The sequence below is a fragment of the Passer domesticus genome, chromosome 2 (genome assembly GCF_036417665.1).
Source record: "Passer domesticus isolate bPasDom1 chromosome 2, bPasDom1.hap1, whole genome shotgun sequence".
NCBI lineage: Eukaryota > Metazoa > Chordata > Aves > Passeriformes > Passeridae > Passer > Passer domesticus.
In genome coordinates this window covers 68783806-68802394 of record NC_087475.1, presented here as the reverse complement: position 1 = coordinate 68802394, position 18589 = coordinate 68783806, and the positions used below count along the sequence as shown (strand labels likewise).

At 40.8% G+C, this 18589-nt stretch overlaps 1 long non-coding RNA gene across 3 annotated transcripts in view; it reads left to right on the top strand.

Annotated features, from left to right (window-relative positions):
* LOC135294156 (uncharacterized) overlaps window positions 1-18589 on the top strand; it is a 48138-nt gene that overhangs the window by 21473 nt on the left and 8076 nt on the right. The window contains exons 5-6 of one of the 3 annotated variants that reach the window (XR_010356314.1): window positions 4098-4204; window positions 4834-5861. The exons of the other annotated variants lie outside the window; for them this stretch is intronic. This is a non-coding gene — a long non-coding RNA (uncharacterized LOC135294156). Of the gene's footprint in view, window positions 1-4097; window positions 4205-4833; window positions 5862-18589 lie in introns of those variants that run through there. 3 annotated transcript variants of the gene reach the window in all.

Here is an 18589-nt window from a genome sequence, read left to right as displayed (position 1 = left end):
TATTAACTAAATCACGAAGCTTTTAACTAAGCTCTTTTTCATAATTTAAAGCTGATGGAATGATTCTATTTGTATGTGTAGAAATTAGTTGCTGCTAAATCATTATTTTGAGTTGTCTTGCTTCCTGAGCACTCTGTGTCTGTCAATGAGAAACCCAGAGCAATAGAAATGTAATGCAAGCAAATTAAAGGAAGTGTTATAGGGATATACCCAAGACATTTATCCTGTATAAATGCCAGTTCCTAATGAAATTATGAGGAAATAAGTGGAATTTATTCATGCTAATATACATTATTTTCTCCTTTTAAAAAATTTTCACTACAAGATTAAGATGTCTTCTCCTTAAGTTCCCTTTCTCTCTCTCTCTCAATATACAGCCTGTTGTTCTCTGCTCTGTGCAGAACCAATTTTCACTTGGTTCCCTCTCCTAAAAATCAAACAGGTGAATAATCAGTCTCTTGTGCAGGCTGTAATTCATAAAGGAAATAAGCAGTGGACCATACAAAAAAAAAATCAGTGGATGGGTTAAAAATAATATGTGCATCTCTCTGTTTTCCTACTACCATCACCCCATGTAGTGAAAGACATAAATAGGTGTTGGTGGCCAACATATATCCTTATTTTGTCTTAGGTGTATGTGATTGTATGAGAGTTACCAACAAGTGTCGGAACCCAGAGCATCTCTCTGGATGCCCTGGATGTCTCAAAGCTCTGTCAGGGGCTCGGAGACCCTGGCAGGAAGCCAAAGACACCTGGAAATTCGATCTTAATTCATAGAGCAAATTGCCAACCTTATATGAAGAATTACAGGCCACAAAAGTTTAAGCAGCACAGTAGTAGGAATCACAGGATGAAGGGAAAAATTTTTGGAGCACTGTACAGGGGGTTTTTGTATGTTGTACAGGGGGGTTTGAAATTCTGTACATGGGGGTCAGGAGTCCCAAGATGGAGGAATTTGGGCGTGCCCTGTCCTTCTTCTTTCTTCTCCTTGGCATCCATGTTCAGGATGATGTTGGCACATGTGGATTGGTTCATAGAGAAAGTGCACTTGCCAACAAGGGCAGAAAGTATTGGCAATTAAAGGTAAATATCTAATACATAGTTTTCACTATAAAAGAGACAACCGCCCCGTGGGCGGGAGAGAGTGCCCTTGGCTGTCTTGCTGATCAGACCTCGGCTGGACAGACAGAAAAACTTTGTAGATAAGAAACAATAAACTCAACTGAAGACCAAAAAGCAAGAGTCCAGACTCCTCCTTCGAGAGCGCGGCCTGCCCAGAACCACTTTTTCCCGTGCTGGGGCAGAGACAAGTAACAGCCGACCCCAGCAAACAAGAGCAGGATTTGCAGCTCCTCCCAAGGGTCTGCAGCAGCTGCTGTGGTGCTTTGCCCACAGAGGCAGGGCTGGTGCCCAGGCAGCAGAAACAGAGCACCAAGGGCTTGTGCCACAGTCTCTGCAAGCTGACTGCTGCCAGCAGTGCTCTGTACAACAAAGTGACTGTGTGTTTTTTGTGTCCATTGCTAATGATGATTACTGCATCCAAAGACGCACAAATGGCATCTGCCTGTTCCCAGTGCCAGGTGTCACCCCGAGCAGGTAGGAGCGAATGCCTCTCTGGAGATGGTCTCTGCTTTCTGACCCAGTATGGCTGCCTTTTTCATGCCTTTGTTCCCCATTAGGCTGACAACACCTGCTGTACCACTGCCTGCTTCTTTCCTGGATCCCAGTCTGTTCCACTTACTGAGGTCTCACTTGTGCCAGATTAAAACATGTCTTCCAAGTGTACTGGGCACTGTACAGCTTTCTTGCAAGGGAAAATCTTGCATTTAGGTAACTGGGGTTATTAATGCAGAAAATCAATGCCAGTTTGTTATGTTTGGAGCCTTTTCATGCTATGTTCATTAACATCTCACTGTGGTGGATTTTTTCAGTAAATTCTTTGAGAGGCTTTTTTATCAAAAAAATCATAGAAAGATTTTAAAATTATTATTATTGAGTTTCTTTTACCATCAGTATAACACCCGAAGGCCTTTTTAACCATAAAAAACCTTACCAATCCAGTTTCTAAACTTACTATGAACCACATAAAAGTAGTAAACAAATTACAAGCAAGCAGTACATTTCAAAGTATGATTTACAAAATTGTTGCTGTCTTAATAACCTGAAATGCTAAAAAACACCAGTAATGTGGTGAACTTTAAGGACAACCCCAGAGAATGAAAATTGTAGAGAGAAATTATTATAGAGAGAAAATGTCTTTACAGGGAGACAACTGTTACAGGACAGGGATGAATTTTCCTTGGCCTTTACTAAAGGCCTATGCTTTTCCTACTGTGTAAAATATCAAGAAGCACAATGATGAGTAAAATCCATTCGTATGGTTCATAATTCCTCACAACCTCAAAAATTGGACTTTATATTGCTGTTTTATTTTATTTAGTATATATATGCTGCAGTGCTGACAGCAGTGCAAATGCAATTACGATGCATCTACATCTCCCATTGCCTGTTCTGTTGCTGCTCCTTATTAGGCTCTTTCCCAATGGAATCTGGCAATATATGTTTTTTGATGTGATAAATGAAATAATAAAATCACAGAATAGTTTAAATCAGAAGTGGGTCATCTAGTTCAACCTTCCCTCAACATAAATCCAACAGAGTCAGATCATACTGGACCTTCTCTAATCAAGTTTTACATTTCTACAGAGAAGGAATTTGTTTCCTGTTTAATTGGGATTTTCATTGGGTCCATTGCTTCTTGTCCCATTGCCATCTGTCCCTGAGATGATTCAGTCTGTTTCCTCTGTTGAGTTCTCTTAAGGCTGAACAAACCCAGCTCTCAGCCTCCCCTTGCATGTGCTCAGCTTCAGTCCCCTGACCAATTTGGTAACCCTTTACCAGACTTACATCAGACAGTGAGCTTGATTGTGCTGTGAAGGAGAGAGATTAAACACTGCTGTGTAGGAGTGAGAATGGGAGGAGAGGTGGAGAAGAACTTACTCTTTGCAGGTTTCCTAAAAATAGGAAGAAACTCTGGAGATGCTACATCCAGACTGGGGGTGGTGGGGGGGAGGGTGTGCTGTGGCAGCTGAGTGAAGTAACTTCTCCCCTGCTCTGCAAGGACACTACTTGTATTAACCTGTGCCAATGACTACGCATGTGGAGTCCTCTTTGGCATGAGAGGGTGGCTCAGACAGGTGTGGAATTCTTGAAAAAAGAGAAGGACAGGGGTTCAGAGGGCAGGACAGATTGAGAGCTTTGTGGGATATGCACCCCGATTCACCAGTTTTTGATGAAGTCTGAGAGGCTCGTGTACAGTCTTGGGGTGATGAGTGAACCTGGTTGCCCCAGGTGGGTAATCCAAATGGATGAGTGTGTGTAATGGACAGTATAAGCTGCCAGTATGGACTGCTGGAAAACATAATCTAAAGTAGCTTTTGGCCTCTAAACTTCCCTGTTCAAACACAACATCAAAAGGATCACCAGCACCAGGATTAGAGCCACATGAGTGGGAAAATGTTACCTTGTCAAACTCATTTTCCCTGAGCCCAGCTACTGGGTTGTAACAGTGATGCTCAAGATTCAGTTGTGTCAGAGAGGGAACATTTCTCCCATGACCTCAGGTCAATTGCAGGTTCAACAGAGCCTTCAGCTCCCCTTCAGTCTTTGCTCTGCTTGCACAATTCACAGTGCTTCAGACTTTGTATTTTGCCCTTCTAACCCATCTGCTTTGATGGTGCTTTAAGGACAATACAGTCAAACCCATACTGGTAGGTAAGTTTTATTTTGCTGGCTGAGAGACTGGCTCTAATATGCATGACATAAGTCATGCATAGACAAGGAGCTACCTATGGCCTGTGGGTTTGGACTCTCAAACACACCTAACACTAAGCTGCACTAGAGACTGACAGTGGTAGAAGTTCTTGGAATCTTGGCCTGTGTTCCCCAGGTCTGTCTCACACAGGTCCCCATCCTTTCTCTCCTTGTTCATCCTCCCTGCCAGGTTGCCTCAAGCAGTATGTCAAAACCTTATGGTTTTTTTTCTGTAAGGTAGCTGTAGATAAACATGTTCCTGATACTTATCACTGTGTGTTTAGGTGGTGGAAAGTGCTCTGCAATTCTTTGAGCCTTTGCCTGCCAGCTCTGAGCTCTGGTCACTGTGTTTGCAGCTGGTGCAGAAGAGAAGATGCCATCTTAATTCAGTGTGAGTGTTGCCTTGTCGTCGCAACATTGAGCTCCCGGCCGGGTAATAATTAGTGTTGTTGATTTCATGATTCACAGAAGGTTGATTAATCTCTTTATTATATATATAATTATTAAGGAATTTATTGTTTTTATAGACAGTTACAATACACCTGGACTTATTGGTCTACTAATTTAAATACTATTACTATTGGTTAATTAAGAAACTACTCTTTGGTAAACAAATCTTTATAATGCATGCTACATGTTTATAACAACAAGCGTAGCAAGTGAAGATAAGAATTGTTTCTCATTCTTTTCTCTGTTCTTCTCACAGACTTTTCTCCAGGACAATGCCTGGGAAAGTTGTTTCTCTCTGGGGCTGGAGAGCTTCTGCCACATTGCCTCAAGCTTTCTGTGTAATGCTGGCCATTTACTCCTAAAATCAAACTCTACTGTCATTTTACTTGCTTGGTTGTTGAACAGGTCTTCATGAGATGCAGCTGTCCTGTAAGAAGTGCCCTCACACAGGGCACAAAACTCACACAGACTCTCTCAGGATTAGAGATGGGATGTTATCACCATGAATATCCCTGTTGTTGGTTAGACTGACAATCTCTCTCCCTTCTTCATTTTTTTTTTTAAATTTAGGTACTGGTTGAATACCCTTGGTAATTCCAGTACCCAAAATGTTTTTGGGACAAGCCATGCTACTACTGTGCTGTAAGGGCAGGACCACTGCTGGAGAAAGTGACCTCTTTCCAGTTTAGAAGCTCCATGACATTCTACAGGGAATGAAGGGACAAAAAGAGATGCTCCAACTGACTTGCTTTCAGTGCCTGCCAGTGCGTGTAAGTGGCAGTGCAGGCCCTCTGTATTTGCTATATTCACACATTCCCCAGAATTGCTCTTTCTATGTGACTCAGGAAGAGTTATTTTAATTAAAGTATGTTGGTGAGTATTGAGGTGTAAAATCTGACCATCAAAATGGAAGGATTATTTCCTTTTCATTTACCTTGTGTGGGCTTGAGGACATCTGCAACCTTAAGGGCAACATTTTAATTGCTGTCTATTTTAAAAGGGAAACTTGCAGGCTTGCACTTCAGTAAAAAAATGACCCAGTTGTGCATTTTTCCTTTCAAAACCAGCAGAACCACAGCTGCTCTAAGCCTGTGTGAAGCACATTCCTTCTTGTCTCTTAGCTTGTCTCCTAGCAGCTGGCTTGTGGGTGTGTGTATGTTTTAAAAAAATCACTTAAATGTGAAAAAAAGCAGATTGATTTTGTTAAAGGAAAAGACTTCTTGATCAATTGTTTTTTCTCACTCTCCCCTATCTGTAACAAGTGTATAGAGGTGAGAAAGGCCCATCCCTGCAATAACAGCAGGATGTTGGGATAGCTCCGTGGAAGATCCTGTATGCATGCCAAGGCATTGTGTAGTCTACCAGCTTGTGAAAATTCAGTTGTGAAATCTCTGCCATGACATTGCTGCCAGTGAAAAAGGCAGCCCCCATTTACAGTACAAAAGTATGTTAACTGGTTACTGAGATATAGGTAGATTTTTGCCTCTTTGAGTTCCTCTTAGCACTTACTAGATATGAGAAAATCTGTGCAGTAGTTTACATCGATCTTCTTGTAAAATTACATTGTTTTATTTTTCAGGAAGTTTCCAGTCTCCCCCAATTAAACCAGCACTTTTGATATGATACGTGTCTTGCTTAAGAGATGAGGGCTTTTCTGATTTGATTCGTGTAATTTCATTTTGGCTTTGAATTTTTAAACAAGCGTAATAAATTGTGACAAAGTGCAGTGTTCACTCAACATCTGGATACTTTTGTACATTTCTTAACTCATTATGATAGTTAATACCAATTTACTGTGTTTCCAAGATTTTTAAGGCCATCTGCATTACTGTAATTTCTTCCCTGCAATTAAATGAGGATTTTTAAAAATCCTTTTTCCCAGCTAGTGTTACAGGTGTTTGATACTATAAATGTTGAGATGACTATGGCTCAGGGTGAGCTCCTGAAGCTACCATGTGTTCCTGTGGTTGCTGTGTCCTGCAGACCCTTTCTGTGGTCCCATCACAGTATCTGCCTCCCTACTCCCAGCAGTGAGGCATCTCCAGCTGGCAGCTGTGCAGGGCTGTGCCAAATCCTGCTGGGATTTTGTTCAGACTTAGGCACTTGAATTTGCTCTGTTTGTCCTCTTAGATCTGTGCCTGAAGACAGCACTCGGAATGCAGAAAGGTCACTGCTATTTGCAATTCCCTCTGAAACTAATTATTATGGCTGTTTTCATAGAATTGTAGAATTGTTTAGGTTGGAAAAGACGTTTAAGATTATCAAGTCTAAGCATTAGCTCAGCATTGCCAAGTCCACCACTAAACCATGTGCCTCAGTGCCACATCTATACATATTTTAAATACCTCCAGGCATGCTGATTGCCCCACTTCCCTAGGCAGCCTGCCTCCAATGTATGAGCATCCTTTCGGTGATGAAATTTTTCTCACTATCCAATCTAAACTTGCCCTGGTGCAACTTGAAGCCATTTCCCCTTGTCCAATTCCTTGTTACCTGAGAGAAGAGGTAATGAGACCCCCACCTCATTACAACCTTCTTTCAGAAAGCTGTAGAGAGTGATAAGGTCGAGCTGAACGACCCCAGCTCCCTCAGTTGCTCCTCATGAGACTTGTGCTCCAAACTCTTCCCCAGCTCCATTGCCCTTCTCTGGACGCACTCCATGAGAACACTGTGGGAAACACTGTGTCAAAAGTTCTTCTGAAGTCCAGCCAGAGGACACCCACAGCCTTTACCTCATCCTCTAAGTGGGTCAACATGCCACAGAATGAGATGAAGTTGGTCAAGCAGGATCTGACTTTAACAAACTCATGCTGGCTGTGCCTGACTGCTGGTTGTCCTGTACATGTTGCATGATGGCACTTAGGGTTATCTGCTTCATGACTTTCCTCAGCACTGGAATAATGTTGAAAAACCTGTAGTCCCCCAAATCCTCATTCTGATCCTTCTTGTAGAGGGATGTCACCTAGGCTAATGTCCAATCTACTAGGGACCTTCCTGGTTAGCCAGGACTGCTGAAAAATGATGGCAAGTGTCTCACTGAGCTCTTCTGGCAGCTCCCTCAGTACTCTTGGGTAGATTTATCTTTTGTGCTCTTGTAGAACCTCAATGTAATGTTTTGTAAGCTTGGTTAAAAGCATAATACATACATATATATACATAAAATGGGTTTTTATACCAGCTGAAGCCCTGAGTCTGTTTTAAGCCATTTGGTTGGAGTGGGGACACCTCTTGTCCACAGGTATGGAGGACTTCTTTCAGGAGTAGTGCTTAGCAAACAATCAAGTCTCTGAGCCTCTACTGCTAAGTACCTCAAAACACATCTAGTACTGTCCTGTTTAAAGGTCCATACAGTCGTTAAATTGTGACAGAAACAGAGAAAATAAATTCCTTCATAACCTCATTTGGACTGTCCTTTTCCAGAAAACACAGTGAGGTCACTTTGTCTTCATTGTCCTGTCTGTTTTGACTGCTGTATATCTATGGTAAAATCTAAACTAGGGCTATTAAACGCAAAACTAAAAATTAATAGCAAGGAAAGAAATTAAAAATCTAAGTACTCCAGAAAACAGTGGCTCCCATTTCAAAGACTAAGCATGTGCACCCATTTCCCAGAACATATGCTTCAGGCAGACAAAATGGAAGAAGTGAACAGAGTGGGCAAGGGCAAAATTTACCTCAGAGACACTGCTGTCCTGAAACAGAAGACTTATGAAAAAGACTGTTCATAGACCTAGAAGACTAGGTCTGTGAACTCTCCCAGAATGGAGTACTGGCATGTGGCTGTGATCCTGAGACCAGCCTCCCCAAGGAAGAGCTATTCTTTGTGAATCACTCTAAACGTCAGCTGGACTGATGCTTTCCCCCACATGATGTTTAATAAGTGCTGTGTAGAACATGTGCAGAATTGTTGGATGACATGTGCAGAATTGCTAGATGACTACATATTCCTTAGTTTAAACCTGTTCCTTGTTCTTTCAAGTGTCCCTGAAAGTGATTACTTCTCTTTTTTTTTTTTTAATGAGTCATCACTTCATCTTTTGCGTAAGTAAAAGGCAGGTTGACTCAACTCAACCTTTTCACAGCCTGATAATATATTGATTAAGTCTTGTTTTTGGGCTAGAGAGACCTGTGGTCATAAGAAAAACAAGAGAAAAGTCTCAATTGTTTTCTCCATAAGCTGTCCTTAGACTTCATTGAATTTCACAGAAGTAGGCAGAGTCACAAACATGGTTGTGTGTTTCTGGTTTGACTATTAGACATATATTCATGTTATATAAATAATGAATAGCTAAAAGGATGTTGCATTCAGAACAAAAAAACCTACTTATGGGTGTGGTTTTTTTGTAGCCAGCAACTACTTACTGCACAAGCAAATACTTGCTGCATATGATTGTTATATATTTTATTGCAAGATGGATTAGAGGTACAGAAAAGGTTTTTTAAAGTAAAATAGCATATTATCTTTTTCTGAATTTGTCTGATTGTTCCCGGGTAGACCCCTCATCAGTGACCTGTGATGATATCCATGCAAATTTAGCCATTTTGAAAAAGAAGAATAGTGAACTGTCATGAGCTGGTTAGTACTGACAGGAGGAGCACTTTCAGCATTAAAGCTATTGCAGGGGAAAATCTTCCAAGTCCTGTGGTAGAAATGCCCCTATAGCAGTTTTCTCTTGAAGCTTACTATACTGGCCAGGACTGAGTTGCAGTTCAGGGGACTTCTGAGGGGAAGAAACTCACAAGCTGAATATGAGGGACTCACTGTGACTTTGCTGGAAGTCTGCAGTATGAAGATTAAATAACCTGGTCAGAAAATTTGGGAATGGTTGAGATAAGTAGTGCAAGCTGTTCCTCTGGAGGGAATTCTGAGTTATGCTTGATGAAGGCTATTATCTTCACAGCAGTCCTGTTTAAAATAAAGTTGTATGTGCTTGATCTCAAACATTGTGGTGAGATATGCACAAATAATGCATCCTAAATTTCTCTGACTGTATATGATATATGTTTTATTGCCTATGAAACACAAAATGATACACCAGGATGAATTTACAGGAGAACTGAAGTCTACCTGAAAGGATTACAGAAAGAATTACAGAAAAAATGTTATCAGAGTACTCTAACTTTTGTTAGCTGAGGGAGATCCATCATCTATGTCACTTGGGAGTAAACAATAGCAGTGTGGGACACAGTACTTGGGGCTTGTTCATTCAACATGCAGCAGGATAGTACTGTCAAAATGATCATCATCTAACTTCGTGTCCAGCTCTTGTTCTGGCATGTTTGATCCTTTGAATTATATTTTTGCATGGTCTGTGACTGTGGTCTGTAAGTAAATCCTATCAAAAAGGAAAGCTATCCCCTTGCATCTAAAACCATGCTTTGCAAGTTATGATATAAATGATAATTGGTTTTTGCATTAATCACTAAAGACACGAGAACTGTCAGATCAAAAAAAATGTTTGTAAACACTACCCCAGACTTCATGAGAGAAGACTTTGGTCTCTTCAAGGGCCTCCTTGGTACAGTGCTGTAGGATAGAGCCCTGGAGGGAAGAGGGACCCAAGGAGGGCTGGATGGTTTTCCTTGAAAAGCCTTTTCCTTCAGGCTCAAGCACAATGCATCTCTACAAAGAGGTAGCTTACAGAGAGGGAAAACAGGGGAAAGGTAGCCTGAGAGGAATTGTTTAAGCAGCCAGGGATCTGCTAAGCAATGATGCTAGAGTACTGGGAGAAGTAAATCTGGGCGTGTATAAGGGTAATACACATCAGAATAAAAGAAAAACTATTGAAACTGTGGGTCCTCAGAAAGGATGTGGGAGACCTGGTCACCCAGGTTATAGAAAAGGTTGAGGTACTCATGACTTTATTGCCTCACCAGTGAGTGTTCCAGACACAACATCCAAGTTGCAGAAGGTGACAGCAGTGAGTGTGAGAGTGAGGATCCTCTCATTGTTGGGGAAGGCCAGAGATGGACTTGTGTGAACCTCATGAAGTTCAACAAAGCCAAGTGCACAAAGACCTGCACCTGGGTCAGGGCAATCCCAAGCACAATTACATGCTGGGTGAAGAATGGATCAAGGTTAGCCCTGGGGAGAAAGACTTGGAGGTGTTTTGAATGAAAAGCTGGACATGGGCTGGCAGTGTGCACTCATGGCCCAAAAAGCCAACTGTATGCTGGGCTTCATTAAAAGCAGTGTGGCCAGCAGGTCAAGGAAGGTGATCCTCCCCTTCTTCTCTGCTTTTGTGAGACCTCTCCTGGATTGCTGTATCCAGATTTGTGTTCCCCAACAATAGAATGCATTGAACTGTTGGGATGAGTGCAGAGGAGGGGAACTGCATTGGTTGCAGGATTGAAGCACCTCTCCTCTGAAGATAGACTGAGAGTGTCTGGGCTGTTCAGCCTGGAGAAGAGAAGGCTTCAGGGACACCTTGTAGAAGCCTTCCAAAAGGTTAGAGTGGGACTTCTCACAAGGGCATAGGACAAAGAGGAATGGCCTTCAGCTGAAGGAGGGTAGGTGTAGATTAGATGTAAGGAAGAAATTCTTTACTATAAGGATGGTGAGGCACTGGAACAGGTTGCCCAGAGAGGTTGTGGACCCCTCATCTCTGGAGGTGTTCAAGTCCATGTTGGATGGGGCTCAGACTAAACTGGTTTAGTGGAAGGTTCTCTGCCAGTTGCAGCAGGGTTGGAACTGGATGATCTCTAAGGTCCCTTCCAGTGCAAACCATTCTATGATTCTATAAATGCAGATTATAAAAATAATTTTACTTTTAAGAATTAAACTGTTGAAATATATTTGGTGTTGTATTTATATTTTGCTGCTAGAAACAACATCATGACTGGTGCAGAAGCAAGAGAACTGCATTGTAGATAGAAATCTCTGGATATCTGTAAGTCTTCAAATAGCTATCACTCGGTCATGACAGAAAATTAAAAAGTACTGTTTTTTAGATTCATCCACAGCTAAAATAATACAGTGCAAACTGCAGTTACCGACAAAATAGATTAGTTACTTTTTTCAATCGAAAAAGCAATTAAAGGGTTCGCTGAAAAATGCGTGTTTCCTTTTGTGGTCCATGATTCTTCAAACAATTAAATGTCAAAATGCTTTTCATGGCTTGTTACTAAACAGTTGAAAGAGAAATCATCCATTGTGTGTCTATTTTAAAGATAACAGTGAAGCTGGAGAAAGATAATTAATATTTACTTTCACCCAACTGCTTTTCTCACATTATGAAAACATCTCAGTGAGCAACTCATCATATTACCTTGAAAGCTTTGCATCACAGCATCATAGAACCATAGAACAGATCATTCTGTGTTGGAAGGGACCTTTAAAGGTCATCTGGTCCAACCCTCTGCAACGAGTAACAAACTTTTTAATTGCTCTTTTCCTTGTCTACCAAAGGACTTTTAGAATTACCAGGAGTTCTATCTTATTTTGTTAACTCAAATACATAGAAATGTTGAGGCATGTCACCTCTACAAAGTCATTGAAGGGATATGAAATTGGTTTTCAAACTGTGAAAGATAATAAGTTATGCAAAGACTTCCTGGTTGACATTTTAAAAAATTAAATTTATATAAAATTCCAAGTTATTATAAAGGGGTAGTGAGGAACAGAATTAAGTAGCTAAACACATTTAAATTTATTTCACACTATATTCCAAATGTTGAGAGTACATCCTTGAAATGAGAATCAACAATTTCTGCATACCTCCAAATTTATGACTTAATCTGTTAAGTGAAGAATAATTTACTGTGGTGAATTACTAGGAAGCCAAAGACCTGTGGGATGATTCAGTGATTTTTTTTTCTGGGGGGAGGGGCATGGAACCCAAACAAACAAACCAACCAAAAACCAACAAACAAAAAAACAAACAAAAAACCCCCACAAAAACAAAACAAACAAACAAAAAAGTGCCAATTCTGTAGGAAGACAGAGAAAGAGGTTTATATGTTGTGTTGGGGTTGAGGAGAAGTTATGGGCCTCTGTCACCACACAGAGAAGAAGGTGCACCGTTTTATCTTTGAAGAATAGCTATCTTGGTATCAATAAGCTCACTAAGATTGTGACACTTCTATAGAACTTCATCCTTAAATTCAACAGCAGAATAATTAGTTTTCTTATGTAAACAGGAGTTCATACATTGCAGAAATCTGCTACATGCTGTTTCTAAGGCCAATCATTCAGTCATACAATTGATTTCATCTGTATGCATAAGTGCTTTTATTAACTTATTTAAAAAGAGATACCAAAATAAGCAATACATTAAATTTACATTAAGCACAGTTTTAAACAGCCTTAATCTCAATAGTATCCTTTTCTGTACTATTTCTCCACAGACACTGCCTTTTTAGTGAATGCCTCTAGTAAAAAGAGCTGAAGATGTGAGGTCAGGGTATCCTTATATATTGTCTAGACAGATAAAGTCCCATCTAACTTAAAAGACTTAACTGAGATATCTAGGCAGGCTCAACCTAGGTCAATAGAGAAAGCACATCCCAGAAATGAAGAGAGATGTCATGCACCATAGTTCATGCTATTGTGAAAGTGGATGAAACATGAACTACATATCTGTACATTAAGAAGTTAATACACTACTATCTGTGACACAAAGTTTGATTCATATATATTAATCTATTAAAGATGTCTGTTCAGCCAACACTTTTACAGTTTAGTGGCAGGTAGAAAAACTCTATCCAAATGGTTCTGAAAATCACAGTGTACTAAAAGATGCCCTCATGAGGATGTTTAAGTTGAAAAGTGGCTTAGTCCAAGAAAAAAGGACACATGTTTAAGCTGTCTTCCATTAACCTGACCTCTGGATATGCAACCAGTGTTTCAGGTGTGGGCATCATGAGATGCTCTTCTTCCAAGCATTCTGTTCTTGCATGCACATGGGCACAACATCTGAGGAAGAGCTGTTAGCAGAGGATAAATGTCTGTTCTTTATCAGCATGTACATGCCTGTTTGTTCATGTCTTTACAGTAAATCAGCTTAGCATGATATTAAAAACTGAAAGACAAAAAGGTAAGAAGCAACTGAGACAGAGGATGCCAGCTCACCCAGATTTACTAATAAATCCAAAGAACCCAACAAAACAAATACACATCAAACTGTGCCTCAGCAAGAAAAGGAAATGAAACTAAACAGCCTGTGCAGCTTTGCCAGTCACTGCTTTCATGGCTAGCAGCAGCAAAAGACCTTGCAAGACATATGAAAAAGCATCAGTCAGGAAAAAAAGAATCCTAATCTCAGCACCATGCACTTCACATAAGGGAAAACTATTAAGGTGTACCTGAATGTTCTGCACTTGAAAGTAATATGTTTCTAGAAATATATGTTTTACAGCACTTGATCTTGAGGCATCACTAGCTGTTACATTCAGATAATTTCCTTACCATCCTGGAGGGGCTGCTGACATTATAACAGATTGAGCATGAAGATCTGGCTAATTTTTCAGAAAGAAATGCACTTTCCCACACAATACAGCTGAAAGCAGCAGTTAGACAGGGCTAGGAGGGGAACAAAGAGCTGCCAGAGTCCAAGAGCTGACAGGTTGGACAGGAACCAAGGTCAGCATAGTGCAGATTCATGCTGTGATCTAGTAGCAGATGCCTTGTGAGGAAGGCACTAGAAAACAGCACATTGCAAGTATGGCATACTTTCCACTCAGAAATGTCTCTGCCACTGGAGGTGGAAACTGCAAGTCTGTGTAGTTAGGAATTACCTTAGACACAGAAGTAGGGAGGACTTCCAAATCACGATTTGTGATAATACCAGGTATTTTTTGTCTAAAACCTGCAAGTCTTCAAATTATTGTAAATTTTTGGCCACATGTCTTTTGTGGTTTGGCACGAGAAAAATCTTGCTGAAGTACCTATGGAGGGTGCAAGACACAAAGCTTTTTTTTTTTAAAGAACAAGATATAGCATCTAGCTCATAATGAAACTAAGATGGAAACAGCATGTGTCAAGAAGAATTTTTGAGGAGAAATTGTGTTCTCTCTTGGTAGTAGATGCAGCCAATTCATAGGTTACCAATGGAGAGTCTGCAGTTGTTTGATGTATTTTCTTTTTAAATTAAGTATTCTTAGTATCTCTTACTAAATTTGGAATATTTTTTAGATTTTGTCTACCATGACTTTTGCAGCAGTATGCATCTTGTCAGTGATAGCTGTGATGATGTTTAGAGGAAGCAGTTTATTTTTCTCATGGATTTAGTTCAGTCTTGATAGCTGTTATTTTCTTACAAAGATGTTGGGTTTGCTGGAACTTGTTCTACTGAAGTTTGTGTTTCTTTAGGCACATTCTATATTTACCTTTTGATTGCTGTTGCAATTTTTAGGACATTCATAGTATTATGAAGCAGACCATTTTTCTCACTTTTGGGCTTTTTAGATGTATGTACATAAACAGACAAACATATAAATATATTCAGTATGAATTACATACATTGTATTATGCATATGTATAATTTGCCTGTTTCCAAGAGAAGGTGCATTAGACATTTTATTAGACTGTATTACAGACACCAGTTAAAAATTATTTTCAGCATTTTTAAAATTTCATTTATCCTTTATTTAACTTCAGGATACATGACTGAAAAGCCTTATGTTAAAGGCTGCATCCTGCTAGCAGCAGAAGCCATTCAGTATCCTTTGAATTCCTTTGGAATTTAGGACCTGAAGCACCTTGCAAGAATGGCCATAGTCATCATGTACTGGCATCCCACACCATAAACCCACAAACCAGAAGGGGCCCCTGTGGCTCCGCACACACTGATGTGAAAGTCTGGAACACTTCTGGTGATGGGTTGAACCAGTGAAGAACAGAGTGGGACAGTCATGTCCCTGTTATATCTGGCAAAGTCCTGATGCACCCCAGGATATAATTGGTTAAGCATTTGCATTCACCATTAAAATCAGGCAAGCTATTAAAGGATTTTCTTGTTTCAGTTTCATAACTCAGTGGTTCTGGTTTTGCAATATATCCCCTGCTGTGCGCTGTGCCACAATGAAGTGGTGAGTTAACCCAGAGGTGAGCAGCCCTGTGTTGCAGAGCCAGCAGAGGTACAGCCATCATATTGACAGGTGAAAAAGCTCTACTTCAGCCTGATGTCTGGTCTTTGGTGTGGGCTTTTTTCCCCTTGATTCCTGTGTGGAGATCACTGCTTTAGAGGTTAGCTTAATTCTCAGGGATGTAGAAGTGCTTTCATGGTCTGTGTTGCCACACCACAGGGAACACAAGTTTGGCAAGACGAGATTGACTGAACATTATGCAGTGGAAAAAGAGACTGACAGTGCTTGAGGGAGGTGGGGCCTGATCTGCAGGTTCCAGGATGGACACGGTGTGGAATGCAAAGTGATAGGAGCTTTCAGGTCTTTTTATCAATTATCCTGAAATTGCCTCAGTTGTTACAATGCAAGCCTTTTAATTGCACATCTTGATAAACATTCCCAATTTCTAGAGAGAAAATATATTACTTTTAAATAAACTGTGAATTAGAACTCAGGAGAAAATTCCTTATAAGCGTGAAATTCTGGTGGATGATGCAATTTGGAGTCTGAAAGTCAGAAAACAGGCCCCTCTCTGCTGCCTGGGAGGTTGGTAGTGCTGGGAAGGGGCAAGGTGCTTGCACTGGAGCAGGGGCTTTCCTCCTCCTCTGTTCCACGAGCAGTCAGCTGTAATGGGGTGCCTTTGTGCCCTCTCAGACAGGGGTGTAACCCACACCCAAGAGAAGGAGGGACAAGATGAGAAGTGTAACACTGCCTGGCTGCAGCACATTGCCTCTTGGCCTGCCTTCTACTGGCAGCTTGGCACTGCTTAAAGCTGTCCTCGAATGTGCTCTTGTGCTTCGGCTCTCATGTTGGCCTCAGGAGAGGAAGACCAGAACAGTGTCCCAAACCATCTCTGTCTCTGTGATTGCTCCTGGGCTTTCATCAACTTAAACCCCATGTGATGATGACCTTCAGCACTTCCTGAGACTCAGGATGGCCATGACTCTTGCACTGCAGCCAACAGAGTTCTGCTGCTCAGGCTTTTGGTTTTTTATTCTTATGGTAAATTACTGATATAGAAGATGCTGAATAATTCACTAGATTGGCTTCAAACTTCACTAGAAATTAAAGATTAGTTAATTCCACATAATTTTGGCTTTCCTGCTTGTTTCAGAATTGGCCAAGCTGACATAGGAGAGTGGGCAGGTGCCTGGAGCTGTGATGGGGTTTGGGTCATAGTGGTTGGTACCTGCAGGAAGGGTTGTGCAGGAAGGACTGGCCAGGTGCTCTGTTGTGCTGCTGTAGGGGCCTGTGGGTGTGCATCAAGCCCACAGTGGAAATGCTCTGGATTAAAAATAGAAGCGACTTTCTGCCAGGCATATTTTTCCCTAACCCCTGTCTTTTCATGGTTCCTGTTTACAGTGTGGTTCCACAGACACCATGCCATATTGAGGAAAGTGAGTGCAGCACAGAGGTGGGGAGGGGTAGGAGCTTCCTAAGGCTTTTTTTTTGTTTTGTTTTGATTTGCTTTGGGGTTTTTTGTTTTAGTTTATTTTTTGTGGGTTTTTAAAAAAAATTTTTTGAGGGTTTTTTTGGCCAAAGAACAGTATATTAGTTATTTTTGCCTCAGTCTGGGGAAACAGGCTAGTCTGGGGAAACAGTCAAACACTATAGCAGGTCTCCTACTGCTTTAAACCTTGTACAATCATTGACACCAATGTCAAGGGAGTATTAAATAAAAGTATGGTGTGTGTGGTTTAACTGGTCACATAAGAACAAATCAAATGAAAATCAAACCCAAAGTTACCCCCTCACTCTTCCTGGCACCTTGCTCAGAAAAATCAGAGTAGTTTTTTTTTTTTAAAGATTGTCAAAATATTAATAGCTTGAAAAATGAAAGATTGGTAAAATCCTCCATCCTGAACTAGAGAAATGCTGCTGTCCTCAGCAGGGTTGCCTTCCTCATCTTTTGTGTGCAAAGCAACAGCGATTTGCAAGTACATCTTTATTTTCTCTTAGCAAGTACAGATAGTCCACATTTTACATTTCTAATGGAGAAGAAAGGGCCAAACAAATGAAGGAGAAATTGTCTATCTAGCAAAGCTACTGGTCCAGACCTGCTAGAATAGGAAATGGAGCTTGGGAAGACTGATTACAGTATCAGCTTTGGGTTCAAGGCAAAGACTTGTCTTTCAGACTGTGATTTATGGCCCATAAAGACATGGTTGTTCATAGTGCACTTGACTAGTCTCTGTTTAGTTCCAGGTGCTAGTGTGAGTTAATGAAACAATTAAAAAATTTCCATTTTCCAGCACATTTTCCCCTTCTAGGGTCCTTACAGTTGACAAGGTTGTTTGCAATGGGCGAGGACAATTTCTCAGGCTGTGGTTAGTGAGGGAGATGGCTCTCAAGATTTTCTCTGCCTTGAGCTGCAGCTCTGGCTGTGGGGAGGTTGAGGATATGAAGTTGCTGACTAATGACATTTTCAACTAGAGATGCACCTTCAGCATGGGGTTTTTTTTTAAAAGCCCAAACATTTATTTATTAATTCCTTTACTATGTCATAATGTTTGCAGTTAATGTTGAACTTCAAAGGCACTTTGATGCTTTAAGGGAGAGGTGTCAAATTACACTGTAGAGAGGTGTTTTTCTATCTGTTTGTAATGTGTTACTTTTTGTGAAGCTGCCTTTTTTTTTAATGTAATCCAATCCAAGCTATTTCTGAACTGATTACTTCAGAACTGCAGGATCTGTTGCTACACACGTTGTGTCTTTGGAGGTTACTTCTCTGAATCCTTCTACTATAGTCCAAAGCTGAAAAGAAAGTCTCACCAATAGCAAAGTAAGCAAGTAGCCACCTGAGGTAACCTCTGCAGGGGGAGCAGCTCAGAGTGTAGCACAATCCAGAGTCCTGGGAAGAGGACAGTGTGATGTTGATGGTTTCACAGGGCATATGTACTAAGTTTTTTGTTATATTGCAAACATCCCACAACAATCCTGGTTCCTCAGAAAAGTTGTCCCTTTCCATGCTGCCATCTAACAAATGCCCAGGAGGAGACTGTTACTTAATGCTGATTGTCTGTGATGGAGACCACAGGATCCGAGTGCTGGGGATGCCTGTAAAAGAGCTGTGAGGCAGGTGGTTATTTCTTCCAACATTCTCCTATGCTGGTGCCATGCCTGGGTCTGACATACAAAAATCTCTGGTGTTAGAGTCTTCCCTATATTTTACTGTTTGACCATTCTTATTGCTACATAGTTTCCTCTCAGCTGTACCTTGGATTTTTTATTTTGAGAGTCAAATACATTTGTTTTAATTTGT